The sequence below is a fragment of the Octopus bimaculoides genome, chromosome 4 (assembly GCF_046866305.1).
Source record: "Octopus bimaculoides isolate indiv1 chromosome 4, ASM4686630v1, whole genome shotgun sequence".
Taxonomy (NCBI): Eukaryota; Metazoa; Mollusca; class Cephalopoda; order Octopoda; family Octopodidae; genus Octopus; species Octopus bimaculoides.
In genome coordinates, this window is record NC_142931.1 from 75,863,680 (window position 1) to 75,881,183 (window position 17,504).

The window sequence follows — 17,504 nt, forward strand, 5'->3', positions numbered from 1 at the left end:
TCGCAGTTATAGATAATTGCTGCGAAGTAGAGTTAGTGAATCGTACTTCTAACGAGGCCACTTACAAGTGTCTAAGAATGCACTACATGTTGCAAATTATAAGGTATGTAAATTTTTGATTAAAAATACTCTCTGGATATTTATAGTTTTTTCTGCTTCGGTTTTCATCGTCCCCACCACCAAAAAAAAAAAAAAAACCAGAATTACTTCACGCTCTTTCAAGTATATAAATTCTTATGACTTCCAATACAAATAACCTCTCACTGGAGACGCTCAGAAGACCAATTCGGTGAAAGATGTGTCATGTTTACCGAGGTCGTGGGTTCGATTCCCTCGAGTGACCGTTGGTTATTTTTCCATCTCAGAGGGTTTTATTATTTTTTGCTTTATCTCGGTTCGAGTTTCACTTACCCATAAAGAAATGTAAAACACACATGCAAGTTTCTACATTTTATTCTACGGGTACACACACGCACACACACACATATATATATAATATTATGCGTATTATTTATCGTTATATATATATATATATATATATATATAAACAAATAGTAAATGAGTATATGCATATATACGTACAGGTATGTGCATACCGACATCCACCTGTATGTATAGGTGCATATCTGGGTACAGGACATTGCAAACAAACGTAGACGAGAACACACGAGCCACATAGAGAACATTCTACTTCATCAGCTACCCACGTTTTAACACCGGCGTTTCGACGAGCTTGGGCAGGACGCATCGTTAAAACGGCTCGTCCCATGGATCGCAGATTAAATTTTTTATACGCAAATTAAATCTAGCCATGGATGAATGTAGTGGCGGACAAAAACAAGACAGGAAACAAACAGAAAAGGCTTTACGGCCAGACGAGAAAAATTATGTGTGTATGAACGCGATGAGGCACGAACCCGAGAGAGACAAAGTGTAAAAGACATGCAATGTCCCCCCCAACCAAATGTTATGCGGAAAGCCTCATCAAATATGTGTGTGTGTGTGTGTGTGTGTGTGTGTGTGTATATATATATATATATATATATATATATATATATATATATATATATATATATATATATATATATATATATATATATATATATATATATATATATATATATATATATATATATATACACACACACACACACACACACACACACACACACACATATTTGATGAGGCTTTCCGCATAACATTTGGGAGAATATACAAAAAATAACAACAGACGAGGACAGGTGGTGTAAATAACAAAAGTATATATTAGTATGACGCTCGGGAATACGGAAAGTCTTTGACGTTTCGAGCTACGCTTTTCAACAGAAAGAATACGGAGACAAGGAGAAAAACACGGAGAAAAAAAATTGAATAGTGTTCAGTCAACGGTCAATCATAATAATGGCCGATCATAACAATGACTGACCGGAAGTTAGAAATTCTTATTTCAGGAGAGCTAAGAAAGGGGGAGATAACAAACGGTGATCGGGAACGAGGGGCTGTGTGTGGGAGGTAGACTGCTGGTGAGCTTGACGTATGTAGTGTGAAAATGGGGGAAGGGAGAAAGGGAGAAAGTAGTTGGTCAGTTGTAGTGTGTGCGTGGTGTGATGCGAGGGTATTGGTGTGGTGTGCGTGGTGTGATGCGAGGGTATTGGTGTGGTGTGATGTGAGGGTGTTGGGAGGTGGGGAAGGCATGGGTGGAGTGTGGGGTAGAGGTAGGGGTATGTGGGTAGGGTGGGGTATGTATGTAGGGGTGGGTGGTGGGTGTAAGGAATTGGATGGGGTGGAGTGGGAAGGTAGAGTAGGAGTGTGTTGGGGTGTGGTGGGATGAGCTTATGAGGGGGTGTTGACGAGGAGGGAGAAGGGGAAGGTGGATGTAAGAGAGGGGGAAGATGGGTATGGGAGGGGAGAGGAAGAGAGGTGAGAGGGTGGGTATAAGAGAGGGAAGGGGGATTGAGAGAGGGGGAAGGTGGGTATGGGGGGAGAAAGAGGGGAAGGTGGGTATGGGGGGAGAAAGAGGGGAAGGTGGGTATGGGGGGAGAAAGAGGGGAAGGTGGGTATGGGGGGGGGAGAAAGAGGGGATGGTGGGTATGGGGGGAGAAAGAGAGGAAGAGAAAGAGAGGAAGACAAAGAGAGTGAGAGAGAGGGAAGAGGGGTATGGGGGGAAAGAAGAAAGGAAGAGAAAGTGAGTGAGAGAGAGGGGAAGAGAGTGAGAGAGTAAGGGTGAGAGAGTAAGAGAGTAAGAGTGTAGAGAGTAGGAGAGTAAGAGTGTAGAGAGTAAGAGTGAGAGAGGGGGGAGTACGGGAGAGGGGGAGGGGGGAGAGAGGGGGGAGTACGAGAGAAGAGAGTGAGAGAGAGTAAGAGAGAGGAGAGAAAGAGGAGTGAAAGAGTAGGAGAGTAAGAGTGTAGAGAGTAAGAGTGAGAGAGGGGGGAGTACGAGAGAAGAGAGTGAGAGAGAGTAAGAGAGAGGAGAGAAAGAGTAGGGGTGAAGAGAAGTGGGAGTGGAGAGAAGTATGAAGAGAGGTGAAGAGACGTACAAAGAAGTAGGAGTCGGAGCAGGAGGTGGGGGAGGGGAGAGATGGGTGGTAGGAGGGAGGGTGGGGGAGAGAGACAGGAGGAGGGGGTTAGATGAAGAGTGGAGGGGAGTTGAGCCCATGTGGCGCAAAGGAGCGAAGATAGAAGATTAATCTCTGTTCACGGCGCAAACGGGAGTCCGGATGGCCCCTGTGCATGGACAATCCAAACACAGACAGGTGTTGCCGCAAGGAGTGGCCGGCAGAACGGAAGTGGCGTGACACCGGGGTGTCATTGCCGACGTTGATATCTCGGAGGTGTTCCGCGAATCGGTCGGCCAGGCGCCGCCCCGTTTGTCCGATGTACAGGGATTGGCAGAGAGAGCAGGAGAGGCAATATATGATGTTGGTAGACGTGCAGGTGAAGGAGTCGGTGATGCGATAGGGTCGGTGATGGGGGCTGGTGAGGAGGGTGGTGTTGGAGAGGTAAGGGCAAGTGCGGCAGCGTGGGCGGGAGCAGGGGAACGAGCCAGGTTGGGAGGTTGGGTTGGGGAAGAAGCTGTGGACCAAGAGGTCCCGTAGGTTGTGGGCTCGTTTGAAGGAGGGGAGGGGTCGATTAGGGAAGATGTGGGAGGTGGAGGGGTCGGACTGGAGGCGCCGAAAAGCTCGGAGAATGGAGCGTTGGAGGGGTAGGGTGGTGGGATGGTAGGTGAGGGGAAAAGGGAGGCGGGAAACGGCAGGGCGGGTTCGGGGGGAGAGAGCAGATGCACGGTCCACAGAACGTGCTCTGGCAAGGGCGGTGTGGATGGTGGTGGGTGGATATCCACGCAGGCTAAAGTGGTGAGCCATGAGTTGAGACTGAGTCTCAAAGTCATGGCTGTCGCTACAAAGTCTGCGTAGACGGAGGAATTGGGAATAGGGGATGGAAAGTTTTGTGTGTCTAGGGTGGGAGGAGGAGAAGTTGAGATAGGAGTGTGAGTCTGTGTGTTTGTAGTGGATGGAGGTGCTAAGGGCGGAGTGGAGGATGCTGACCGAAATGTCGAGAAAGGGGACAGAGGTGTCAGAGACAGTACAGGAGAAGTGGAGGGCAGGATGGAAAGATTGAACGAAAGAGAGGAACGAGTCAAGATGTTCGCGGGAGAGAGAGGTGGCACCGATACAGTCGTCGATATACCGACCGTATAGTTCGGGAGTGGGACCAGTGAAACTGGAGAATATTTGGGCCTCAACATAACCAACGAAGAGGTTCGCGTAGTTGGGGCCCATTCTCGTCCCCATGGCCACTCCCGAGAACTGCTGGTAGATATCTCCCGCGAACGAGAAGCAGTTGAGAGATAGGACAAGTTCGGCCAGACGAATGAGTGTGGAGGTGTCGGGTTGTGGGTTGGGGCGTTGGTCTAGAAAAAACTTCAGGGCACACAGCCCCTCGTCGTGGGGGATCACTGTATAGAGGCTCTGGATGTCTAGAGTGAAGAGAAGCTTAGAAGGGCCGGGAGGGAAAGAGAAAGAGTTGAATAGACGAAGCGCGTGGTTAGTGTCATGAATGTGGGAAGGGAGAGAAGCCACTAGGGGGGGCGAGGACACGGTCTAGGTATTTTGAGATAAGCTCGGTGGGGCAGTTGCAGGCGGAAACGATGGGGCGGCCAGGGTTGTTCGGTTTATGGATCTTGGGGAGGAAGTAAATGGTGGGGGTGCGTGGGGTGCGAACAATAAGGTTGGAGGCGGTGGCGGGGAGACGGGAGGAGAGGATGAGGTCATGGATAGTGGAGGACACAGTCTGTTGGTAGCTGGGCGTGGGGTCGGAGGGCAGAGGGCGGTAGAATGAGGTATCTCGAAGTTGACGGAGAGCTTCGGCCTCGTAGAGGTCCGCGCGCCATACTACCACGGCTCCACCCTTATCAGCCGGTTTTATGATGATGTCCGTGCGGCGTCGGAGGGATCGAAGGGTCGAGAGTTCGGCTGGGGAGATGTTGAGTCGAGATGGACGCCTGGAAAAGTTAAACCGGCCCACAGCGCGTTGGCAGGCGCCCGCGAAAAGATCAACTGCCTGGAACTGGCCAGGAGCAGGCGTCCACTGGGATGGTCGTCGGCCCAGGTCAGTGAAGCAGTCCTCGTTGGGTGCGGGTGGTGTGTTATGGAAAAGCGCACCCAACCTAACGCGGCGCACAAAGCTGTGGACATCAGCACGGGTTTGAAATTCCTTGCAGGATGGAGTGAGTGGGATGAAGCGCAGACCCCTATTGAGGACGGAGCGCTCCGCCTCAGAGAGAGGAAGATCTGGGGGAATGGTAACGACAGGCTGAAGTGGAGAAGGGGTGGGTGGAATAGAAGTAGGAGGGGATGAAGTAGGGTTAGGAGGGGCGGTCGGGATGGTGGAGGGCTGGGAGGGAGGGGGTGGAGTGTGTGTGGGAGAGGCAGGGTGGTTGGGTGTGGGTGGGGAATGCACATCAGGGAGGGAGAAGGGTGGTGGAGGGGTTGGGGTAGTGGCATCGGGTGTAGAGGAATGGAGGAGTGAGTGAAGTTTGCGGAGCTTAGTGTCGGTAAGAAATGCATGAAAGAGATGATTAAGTTGAATGATAAAGCGCAATGTATTGTGAGCATGGGAGGGTGACAGAGAGGAGAAAAATATGGAAAAGGCTGGAAGAAGAAGGCGGTCGATAGTGTGGATTTTAGAGAGATTGGAGCGAATGGTGGCCCGCATAAGGCGGTAGGATGTGGTGCGGAGTATGGGTAGAATGGTGGTAGAAGAGTGGAGAGTGGGGTGGAAATGGAGGCGGAAACCCTTAGGGATGAGGCGGTGATGTAAGCAGCGACTGAGAAACGTAATATGACTAGAGAAACGAGTCTTCTTGAATATGAGTAAGGAGAGTCGTATAGTAGGTTGAAAGTATAGAGAGGGAAGTGTGCGGAGGTATAGTTTTAGGCGGTTGTGGAGAGTGAGTTGGAAAGATTTGTAGTCAGGCATGATGGAACGAGAGAGAAAAGAAAATTAGACGTGGGAAGGAGAATTACAAAAGGTGTGGTGGAAAAAAAACAAGCGTGATGAGAAAATTGGACGTGGAAAAAAGGAAAAAAAAGAAAAAAAGGGGGGAAAAAACTGGAAAAAAAACTTTTTTAACAGGTGTGGGGGAAAAAAAATAAAGGCATGAGGAGAAAAAACGAAAAAGGGGTTGTGAGAAGAAAATATATGCGAGGTGGGAGAAAAAAACAAAGCAAAAAGGAAGATGGGACAATAGGGAGAAATGGGGTGACAGGGAGAGAAGAAACGAGAGGAGAAAAGAAAGGGAGGGAGAAGAATACAAAGTAATAGGTGCAGATTAGAGAAGACAGATTAGGAACATCCAGAGTACGAAGAGACGGTAGGTGAAGGAAAGTAAGGTAAAAAAGGATGATAAAGGAGGTTTACAAAAGTGGAAAAGTTCAAAAGTTTTTTAGACGTCGTGGTATATTGAAGCGATTTCCAATCAGAAGATGGGTCCAGTGTAATCCGTGGGTAGGAGAGGTGCAGCCGGAGGGTATAAAGTTCAGAATCAAACAGTCCAGATCCAGAAGGAAAGAAGGTAGAATCCAAAAGTTGGTAGTGTGTGATGAGAGGAGACAGGATTAGCTGGTGCGACCACGTGAGCGTGTATTATATGTGGGAGAATATACAAAAAATAACAACAGACGAGGACAGGTGGTGTAAATAACAAAAGTATATATTAGTATGACGCTCCGGAATACGGAAAGTCTTTGACGTTTCGAGCTACGCTCTTCAACAGAAAGAATACGGAGACAAGGAGAAAAACACGGAGAAAAAAAATTCAATAGTGTTCAGTCAACGGTCAATCATAATAATGGCCGATCATAACAATGACTGACCGGAAGTTAGAAATTATACATATATATATATACATATATATATATATATATATATATCCTTTAGTCCTGCTGTTGATTTGTAACTTTTTAACACACGTCTCTCATTAACCAAACCTATAATCGAAGGTCTTCCAATTGTAACCCAAGTTATTTTTTTTTTTATCTTAAGGACTACATCATGAAATGTCAGAGATTTGAGAGAGGTTCATACATTGCTAAGCATTTCGAAGAGATTCCCTTCTTGGATCGAAAACTACGTCGTGTTTAAAAACAAAGATGCGTTTTTAGACACTTGTAAATTATTTGATTTGAACCCTAAATCGGTCGAAATATGATCCACGAAGCATATCATATGTTTAATTAAAAAAAAGAAGAAAAAATTGAAAATCCAGGAATGCAATTAGAACACATGCAAGGAAAATCCGATTGAAATCTAAACGAAGCGCATTAGACTGCTCGGCCATCCTGACATAACACTCAGCCTCTTTTTACTTTTTATCGCTTTATCAGTAGGCAGGCTAGGAGTGCAGGCCAAGACTACGTCTTCAGTTTAGTCAACTTCCTGTCTCAAACAAGCAGACAATATGCCCGCTTCAACGAGATTGTACTTCCGCACGGCTCGGAGACCGGTATCTTCGTAGCTTGGTTGGGCCTTCGAAGGTATGCATCTCGATAAATAGCTGCAATGGAACCACTATGAAGCACTGGAGTCGAATCTCGCAAAAGTCATACACAAACGTGCGGGCATGCAAACACACACACACACACACACACACACAGAACGACTAATAAAGTACGCAACAAATGACTACTCTTTATGTCATTACTGATAAAATATTAAAATGTCGGTGTGTCATTCATTTACATGTATTATAATTTGAAACACGTAGGTTTATTCTTAGACACTTGTGAGTGGATTGGTTAGAAGTACGACTTACTAAATCAACAATGCAACAAAAAGCCAATATGGCCACCAGTAGTCTTTATTTAAGACGAAAAGACAACGTTGTGGTTACCAGAATTGGGATTCGAACCCACGCCGGGAAAAACCGAGTGTTATCCGAACGCAGCGCCTTAGACCATTCGTCCATCCTGATATAATGCCCAAGATATGATTTTTAATAGCTTTATCAGTAGGAGAAGATATATATATATATATATATATATATATATATATATATATATATATATATATGTATGTATATATATATATATATATATATATATATATATATATATATATGTATATATATATATATATATATGTATATATATATATATATATATATATATGTGTGTGTGTGTGTGTGTGTGTGTGTGTGTGTGTGTGTGTGTGTGTGTGTGTGTGTGTGTGTGTGCTTATACACAAAAACTATCACTTGCTCTTAGACAATGATGATCAGGGCCAGCTTTCAGTTCAGTGCGTCATTGTTTTACAGTCTATGCACAAGCTGTTTCAACTAAATCGTCTCACCATCGACGAGGAGGAATTCTAAGTGGCCTATCCAAGCTTTTGGAAAGCTCTCAGCAACTGCAGAGGTCCATCTGTTGTCTATGAACTTTGCAAAATGTCTGGCCCACGGAACTTGTGCTTTCATCATTCTACAATCATGTCTTTCCTTTCACCTTGTGCTGGAATTTACTAATTTGGGATATACTCTCGCAATGATATTCGTAGCATAGATATTTCCTTGGCCCTTTGGTAGTAGTCATTCGATGTTCTTCTATCTTTTCGAACGATTTCATTGAACACACTGCCACCTAGTGTCCTGTCCAACTTTGCTTTGAGTTCATCTCTAATTGGGGTAAATGATTTTTGTCTTGCCTTTGCTCTCCTCGAGATTTCGGCATTTATGTTCTCCACCCCCATATTCGCTATGTATCCCATGTATATGTAATTTCTTTTTTACTTGTCAAACACTTGCAGCTGTAGGTAAGTGTGGCAAGTTGTCATCCGATCGCTTGGGGACCTATAGTTCCTTGAAATTCTCAACAACCTCTGGTCGCCCGGATCGCAATTAACTGCATTCAAGCGATCTTATTGTAATATATGATACTGAGGTCTATTTGATTGCCTTGTTCTTGTTTAGAAATGAAGCCACTGCGCTAGATCGGAGGGCAGGCCACGACTGACTGTTCCAATCTCAAACGAGCAGACTAGATGCCCTTGTCAACGAGATCGCACTTCTGTTGAGGACGGAGTCTAGTACCATCGTATTTTCACTGAACCTTCGAGGGTATACACCGCGATACAATAGCTACCATAGAACCACTATAAGTCACTGAAGTCGAGTTTCGCAAACAGAAGCGCGCGCGCACACACACACACACAGGCTAACACACACAAGCTCACACAGACAACGCACATAAAACTACAACTAATAAACTACGCAACAAATTACTACTCTTCATCTTATTACTGATAAAATGTTAAAATGTTAATATCATGATCAGTAAGTCAGGATGGCCGAGCGGTCTAAGGCGCTGCGTTCAGGTCGCAGTCGGGTCTTCCCGGCGTGGGTTCGAATCCCACTTCTGACATATACAATTTTATTTTTTAAATGAAGACTTCTCGTCGCAGTTATAGATAATTGCTGCGAAGTAAAGTTAGTGAGTCGTACTTCTAACGAAGCCACTTACAAGTGTCTAAGAATGCACTACATGTTGCAAATTATACGGTATGTAAATGTTTGATTAAAAATACTCTCTGGATATTTATAGCTTTTTCTGCTTCGGTTTTCATCGTCCCCACCACCAAAAAAAACAAAAAAAAACAGAATTATTTCACGCTCTTTCAAGTATATAAATTCTTATGACTTCCAATAAAAATAACCTTTCACTGGAGACGCTCAGAAGACCAATTGGGTGCAATAGTGAAAGATGTGTCATGTTTACCGAAGTCGTGGGTTCGATTCCCTCGAGTGACCGTTGGTTATTTTTCCATCTCAGAGGGTTTTATTATTTTTTGCTTTATCTCGGTTCGAGTTTCACTGACCCAAAAAGAAATGTAAAACACACATGGAAGTTTATACATTTTATTCTACGGGTACACACACGCACACACACACATATATATATAATATTATGCGTATCATATGTTTAATTAAAAAAAAAAGAAGAAAAAATTGAAAATCCAGGAATGCAATTAGAACACATGCAAGGAAAATCCGATTGTAATCTAAACGAAGCGCATTAGACTGCTCGGCCATCCTGACATAACACTCAGCCTCTTTTTACTTTTTATCGCTTTATCAGTAGGCAGGCTAGGAGTGCAGGCCAAGACTACGTCGTCAGTTTAGCCAACTTCCTGTCTCAAACAAGCAGACAATATGCCCGCTTCAACGAGATTGTACTTCCGCACGGCTCGGAGACCGGTATCTTCGTAGCTTGGTTGGGCCTTCGAAGGTATGCATCTCGATAAATAGCTGCAATGGAACCACTATGAAGCACTGGAGTCGAATCTCGCAAAAGTCATACACAAACGTGCGGACATGCAAACACACACACACACACACACACACACACACAGAACGACTAATAAAGTACGCAACAAATGACTACTCTTTATGTCATTACTGATAAAATATTAAAATGTCGGTGTGTCATTCATTTACATGTATTATAATTTGAAACACGTAGGTTTATTCTTAGACACTTGTGAGTGGATTGGTTAGAAGTACGACTTACTAAATCAACAATGCAACAAAAAGCCAATATGGCCACCAGTAGTCTTTATTTAAGACGAAAAGACAACGTTGTGGTTACCAGAATTGGGATTCGAACCCACGCCGGGAAAAACTGAGTGTTATCCGAACGCAGCGCCTTAGACCATTCGTCCATCCTGATATAATCCCCAAGATATGATTTTTAATCGCTTTATCAGTAGAAGATATATATATATATATATATATATATATATATATATATATATATATATATATGTGTGTGTGTGTGTGTGTGTGTGCGCGCGCGTGTGTGTGTGTGTGTGTGTGTGTGTGTGTGTGTGTGTGTGTGTGTGTGTTTGCTTATACACAAAAACTATCACTTGCTCTTACACAATGATGATCAGGGTGAGCTTTCAGTTCAGTGCGTCATTGTTTTACAGTCTATGCACAAGCTGTTTCAACTAAATCGTCTCACCATCGACGAGGAGGAATTCTAAGTGGCCTATCCAAGCTTTTGGAAAGCTCTCAGCAACTGCAGAGGTCCATCTGTTGTCTATGAACTTTGCAAAATGTCTGGCCCACGGAACTTGTGCTTTCATCATTCTACAATCATGTCTTTCCTTTCACCTTGTGCTGGAATTTACTAATTTGGGATATACTCTCGCAATGATATTCGTAGCATAGATATTTCCTTGGCCCTTTGGTAGTAGTCATTCGATGTTCTTCTATCTTTTCGAACGATTTCATTGAACACACTGCCACCTAGTGTCCTGTCCAACTTTGCTTTGAGTTCATCTCTAATTGGGGTAAATGATTTTTGTCTTGCCTTTGCTCTCCTCGAGATTTCGGCATTTATGTTCCCCACCCCCATATTCGCTATGTATCCCATGTATATGTAATTTCTTTTTTACTTGTCAAACACTTGCAGCTGTAGGTAAGTGTGGCAAGTTGTCATCCGATCGCTTGGGGACCTATAGTTCCTTGAAATTCTCAACAACCTCTGGTCGCCCGGATCGCAATTAACTGCATTCAAGCGATCTTATTGTAATATATGATACTGAGGTCTATTTGATTGCCTTGTTCTTGTTTAGAAATGAAGCCACTGCGCTAGCTCGGAGTGCAGGCCACGACTGACTGTTCCAATCTCAAACGAGCAGACTAGATGCCCTTGTCAACGAGATCGCACTTCTGTTGAGGACGGAGTCTAGTACCATCGTATTTTCACTGAACCTTCGAGGGTATACACCGCGATACAATAGCTACCATAGAACCACTATAAGTCACTGAAGTCGAGTTTCGCAAGCAGAAGCGCGCGCGCGCACACACACACACAGGCTAACACACACAAGCTCACACAGACAACGCACATAAAACTACAACTAATAAACTACGCAACAAATTACTACTCTTTATCTTATTACTGATAAAATGTTAAAATGTTAATATCATGATCCGTAAGTCAGGATGGCCGAGCGGTCTAAGGCGCTGCGTTCAGGTCGCAGTCGGGTCTTCCCGGCGTGGGTTCGAATCCCACTTCTGACATATACAATTTTATTTTTTAAATGAAGACTTCTCGTCGCAGTTATAGATAATTGCTGCGAAGTAAAGTTAGTGAGTCGTACTTCTAACGAAGCCACTTACAAGTGTCTAAGAATGCACTACATGTTGCAAATTATACGGTATGTAAATGTTTGATTAAAAATACTCTCTGGATATTTATAGCTTTTTCTGCTTCGGTTTTCATCGTCCCCACCACCAAAAAAAACAAAAAAAAACAGAATTATTTCACGCTCTTTCAAGTATATAAATTCTTATGACTTCCAATAAAAATAACCTTTCACTGGAGACGCTCAGAAGACCAATTCGGTGCAATAGTGAAAGATGTGTCATGTTTACCGAAGTCGTGGGTTCGATTCCCTCGAGTGACCGTTGGTTATTTTTCCATCTCAGAGGGTTTTATTATTTTTTGCTTTATCTCGGTTCGAGTTTCACTGACCCAAAAAGAAATGTAAAACACACATGGAAGTTTATACATTTTATTCTACGGGTACACACACGCACACACACACATATATATATAATATTATGCGTATCATATGTTTAATTAAAAAAAAAAGAAGAAAAAATTGAAAATCCAGGAATGCAATTAGAACACATGCAAGGAAAATCCGATTGTAATCTAAACGAAGCGCATTAGACTGCTCGGCCATCCTGACATAACACTCAGCCTCTTTTTACTTTTTATCGCTTTATCAGTAGGCAGGCTAGGAGTGCAGGCCAAGACTACGTCGTCAGTTTAGCCAACTTCCTGTCTCAAACAAGCAGACAATATGCCCGCTTCAACGAGATTGTACTTCCGCACGGCTCGGAGACCGGTATCTTCGTAGCTTGGTTGGGCCTTCGAAGGTATGCATCTCGATAAATAGCTGCAATGGAACCACTATGAAGCACTGGAGTCGAATCTCGCAAAAGTCATACACAAACGTGCGGACATGCAAACACACACACACACACACACACACACACACAGAACGACTAATAAAGTACGCAACAAATGACTACTCTTTATGTCATTACTGATAAAATATTAAAATGTCGGTGTGTCATTCATTTACATGTATTATAATTTGAAACACGTAGGTTTATTCTTAGACACTTGTGAGTGGATTGGTTAGAAGTACGACTTACTAAATCAACAATGCAACAAAAAGCCAATATGGCCACCAGTAGTCTTTATTTAAGACGAAAAGACAACGTTGTGGTTACCAGAATTGGGATTCGAACCCACGCCGGGAAAAACTGAGTGTTATCCGAACGCAGCGCCTTAGACCATTCGTCCATCCTGATATAATGCCCAAGATATGATTTTTAATCGCTTTATCAGTAGAAGATATATATATATATATATATATATGTGTGTGTGTGTGCGTGTGTGCGCGCGCGCGTGTGTGTGTGTGTGTGTGTGTGTGTGTGTGTGTGTGTGTGTGTGTGTGTGTGTTGCTTATACACAAAAACTATCACTTGCTCTTACACAATGATGATCAGGGTGAGCTTTCAGTTCAGTGCGTCATTGTTTTGCAGTCTATGCACAAGCTGTTTCAACTAAATCGTCTCACCATCGACGAGGAGGAATTCTAAGTGGCCTATCCAAGCTTTTGGAAAGCTCTCAGCAACTGCAGAGGTCCATCTGTTGTCTATGAACTTTGCAAAATGTCTGGCCCACGGAACTTGTGCTTTCATCATTCTACAATCATGTCTTTCCTTTCACCTTGTGCTGGAATTTACTAATTTGGGATATACTCTCGCAATGATATTCGTAGCATAGATATTTCCTTGGCCCTTTGGTAGTAGTCATTCGATGTTCTTCTATCTTTTCGAACGATTTCATTGAACACACTGCCACCTAGTGTCCTGTCCAACTTTGCTTTGAGTTCATCTCTAATTGGGGTAAATGATTTTTGTCTTGCCTTTGCTCTCCTCGAGATTTCGGCATTTATGTTCCCCACCCCCATATTCGCTATGTATCCCATGTATATGTAATTTCTTTTTTACTTGTCAAACACTTGCAGCTGTAGGTAAGTGTGGCAAGTTGTCATCCGATCGCTTGGGGACCTATAGTTCCTTGAAATTCTCAACAACCTCTGGTCGCCCGGATCGCAATTAACTGCATTCAAGCGATCTTATTGTAATATATGATACTGAGGTCTATTTGATTGCCTTGTTCTTGTTTAGAAATGAAGCCACTGCGCTAGCTCGGAGGGCAGGCCACGACTGACTGTTCCAATCTCAAACGAGCAGACTAGATGCCCTTGTCAACGAGATCGCACTTCTGTTGAGGACGGAGTCTAGTACCATCGTATTTTCACTGAACCTTCGAGGGTATACACCGCGATACAATAGCTACCATAGAACCACTATAAGTCACTGAAGTCGAGTTTCGCAAGCAGAAGCGCGCGCGCGCACACACACACACAGGCTAACACACACAAGCTCACACAGACAACGCACATAAAACTACAACTAATAAACTACGCAACAAATTACTACTCTTTATCTTATTACTGATAAAATGTTAAAATGTTAATATCATGATCAGTAAGTCAGGATGGCCGAGCGGTCTAAGGCGCTGCGTTCAGGTCGCAGTCGGGTCTTCCCGGCGTGGGTTCGAATCCCACTTCTGACATATACAATTTTATTTTTTAAATGAAGACTTCTCGTCGCAGTTATAGATAATTGCTGCGAAGTAGAGTTAGTGAGTCGTACTTCTAACGAAGCCACTTACAAGTGTCTAAGAATGCACTACATGTTGCAAATTATACGGTATGTAAATGTTTGATTAAAAATACTCTCTGGATATTTATAGCTTTTTCTGCTTCGGTTTTCATCGTCCCCACCACCAAAAAAAACAAAAAAAAACAGAATTATTTCACGCTCTTTCAAGTATATAAATTCTTATGACTTCCAATAAAAATAACCTCTCACTGGAGACGCTCAGAAGACCAATTCGGTGCAATAGTGAAAGATGTGTCATGTTTACCGAAGTCGTGGGTTCGATTCCCTCGAGTGACCGTTGGTTATTTTTCCATCTCAGGGGGTTTTATTATTTTTTGCTTTATCTCGGTTCGAGTTTCACTGACCCAAAAAGAAATGTAAAACACACATGGAAGTTTATACATTTTATTCTACGGGTACACACACGCGCACACACACATATATATATAATATTATGCGTATCATATGTTTAATTAAAAAAAAAAGAAGAAAAAATTGAAAATCCAGGAATGCAATTAGAACACATGCAAGGAAAATCCGATTGTAATCTAAACGAAGCGCATTAGACTGCTCGGCCATCCTGACATAACACTCAGCCTCTTTTTACTTTTTATCGCTTTATCAGTAGGCAGGCTAGGAGTGCAGGCCAAGACTACGTCGTCAGTTTAGCCAACTTCCTGTCTCAAACAAGCAGACAATATGCCCGCTTCAACGAGATTGTACTTCCGCACGGCTCGGAGACCGGTATCTTCGTAGCTTGGTTGGGCCTTCGAAGGTATGCATCTCGATAAATAGCTGCAATGGAACCACTATGAAGCACTGGAGTCGAATCTCGCAAAAGTCATACACAAACGTGCGGACATGCAAACACACACACACACACACACACAGAACGACTAATAAAGTACGCAACAAATGACTACTCTTTATGTCATTACTGATAAAATATTAAAATGTCGGTGTGTCATTCATTTACATGTATTATAATTTGAAACACGTAGGTTTATTCTTAGACACTTGTGAGTGGATTGGTTAGAAGTACGACTTACTAAATCAACAATGCAACAAAAAGCCAATATGGCCACCAGTAGTCTTTATTTAAGACGAAAAGACAACGTTGTGGTTACCAGAATTGGGATTCGAACCCACGCCGGGAAAAACTGAGTGTTATCCGAACGCAGCGCCTTAGACCATTCGTCCATCCTGATATAATGCCCAAGATATGATTTTTAATCGCTTTATCAGTAGAAGATATATATATATATATATATATATATGTGTGTGTGTGTGCGTGTGTGCGCGCGCGCGTGTGTGTGTGTGTGTGTGTGTGTGTGTGTGTGTGTTTGCTTATACACAAAAACTATCACTTGCTCTTACACAATGATGATCAGGGTGAGCTTTCAGTTCAGTGCGTCATTGTTTTGCAGTCTATGCACAAGCTGTTTCAACTAAATCGTCTCACCATCGACGAGGAGGAATTCTAAGTGGCCTATCCAAGCTTTTGGAAAGCTCTCAGCAACTGCAGAGGTCCATCTGTTGTCTATGAACTTTGCAAAATGTCTGGCCCACGGAACTTGTGCTTTCATCATTCTACAATCATGTCTTTCCTTTCACCTTGTGCTGGAATTTACTAATTTGGGATATACTCTCGCAATGATATTCGTAGCATAGATATTTCCTTGGCCCTTTGGTAGTAGTCATTCGATGTTCTTCTATCTTTTCGAACGATTTCATTGAACACACTGCCACCTAGTGTCCTGTCCAACTTTGCTTTGAGTTCATCTCTAATTGGGGTAAATGATTTTTGTCTTGCCTTTGCTCTCCTCGAGATTTCGGCATTTATGTTCCCCACCCCCATATTCGCTATGTATCCCATGTATATGTAATTTCTTTTTTACTTGTCAAACACTTGCAGCTGTAGGTAAGTGTGGCAAGTTGTCATCCGATCGCTTGGGGACCTATAGTTCCTTGAAATTCTCAACAACCTCTGGTCGCCCGGATCGCAATTAACTGCATTCAAGCGATCTTATTGTAATATATGATACTGAGGTCTATTTGATTGCCTTGTTCTTGTTTAGAAATGAAGCCACTACGCTAGCTCGGAGGGCAGGCCACGACTGACTGTTCCAATCTCAAACGAGCAGACTAGATGCCCTTGTCAACGAGATCGCACTTCTGTTGAGGACGGAGTCTAGTACCATCGTATTTTCACTGAACCTTCGAGGGTATACACCGCGATACAATAGCTACCATAGAACCACTATAAGTCACTGAAGTCGAGTTTCGCAAGCAGAAGCGCGCGCGCGCACACACACACACAGGCTAACACACACAAGCTCACACAGACAACGCACATAAAACTACAACTAATAAACTACGCAACAAATTACTACTCTTTATCTTATTACTGATAAAATGTTAAAATGTTAATATCATGATCAGTAAGTCAGGATGGCCGAGCGGTCTAAGGCGCTGCGTTCAGGTCGCAGTCGGGTCTTCCCGGCGTGGGTTCGAATCCCACTTCTGACATATACAATTTTATTTTTTAAATGAAGACTTCTCGTCGCAGTTATAGATAATTGCTGCGAAGTAGAGTTAGTGAGTCGTACTTCTAACGAAGCCACTTACAAGTGTCTAAGAATGCACTACATGTTGCAAATTATACGGTATGTAAATGTTTGATTAAAAATACTCTCTGGATATTTATAGCTTTTTCTGCTTCGGTTTTCATCGTCCCCACCACCAAAAAAAACAAAAAAAAACAGAATTATTTCACGCTCTTTCAAGTATATAAATTCTTATGACTTCCAATAAAAATAACCTCTCACTGGAGACGCTCAGAAGACCAATTCGGTGCAATAGTGAAAGATGTGTCATGTTTACCGAAGTCGTGGGTTCGATTCCCTCGAGTGACCGTTGGTTATTTTTCCATCTCAGGGGGTTTTATTATTTTTTGCTTTATCTCGGTTCGAGTTTCACTGACCCAAAAAGAAATGTAAAACACACATGGAAGTTTATACATTTTATTCTACGGGTACACACACGCGCACACACACATATATATATAATATTATGCGTATCATATGTTTAATTAAAAAAAAAAGTAGAAAAAATTGAAAATCCAGGAATGCAATTAGAACACATGCAAGGAAAATCCGATTGTAATCTAAACGAAGCGCATTAGACTGCTCGG

General features: G+C 43.1%; 4 non-coding genes across 4 annotated transcripts; all 4 read left to right on the forward strand.

Moving 5' to 3' along the window:
• Positions 1 to 8,831: 8,831 nt before the first annotated feature.
• Trnal-cag (transfer RNA leucine (anticodon CAG)) lies at positions 8,832 to 8,915 on the forward strand. Its single transcript has one exon. It is a non-coding gene; the product is annotated as a tRNA-Leu (tRNA).
• Positions 8,916 to 11,497: 2,582 nt separating this feature from the next.
• On the forward strand, positions 11,498 to 11,581 carry Trnal-cag (transfer RNA leucine (anticodon CAG)). Its single transcript has one exon. It is a non-coding gene; the product is annotated as a tRNA-Leu (tRNA).
• A 2,557-nt stretch (positions 11,582 to 14,138) lies between these two features.
• Positions 14,139 to 14,222, forward strand: Trnal-cag (transfer RNA leucine (anticodon CAG)). The gene has a single exon. It is a non-coding gene; the product is annotated as a tRNA-Leu (tRNA).
• Positions 14,223 to 16,756: 2,534 nt separating this feature from the next.
• Trnal-cag (transfer RNA leucine (anticodon CAG)) lies at positions 16,757 to 16,840 on the forward strand. The gene has a single exon. It is a non-coding gene; the product is annotated as a tRNA-Leu (tRNA).
• Positions 16,841 to 17,504: the final 664 nt, after the last annotated feature.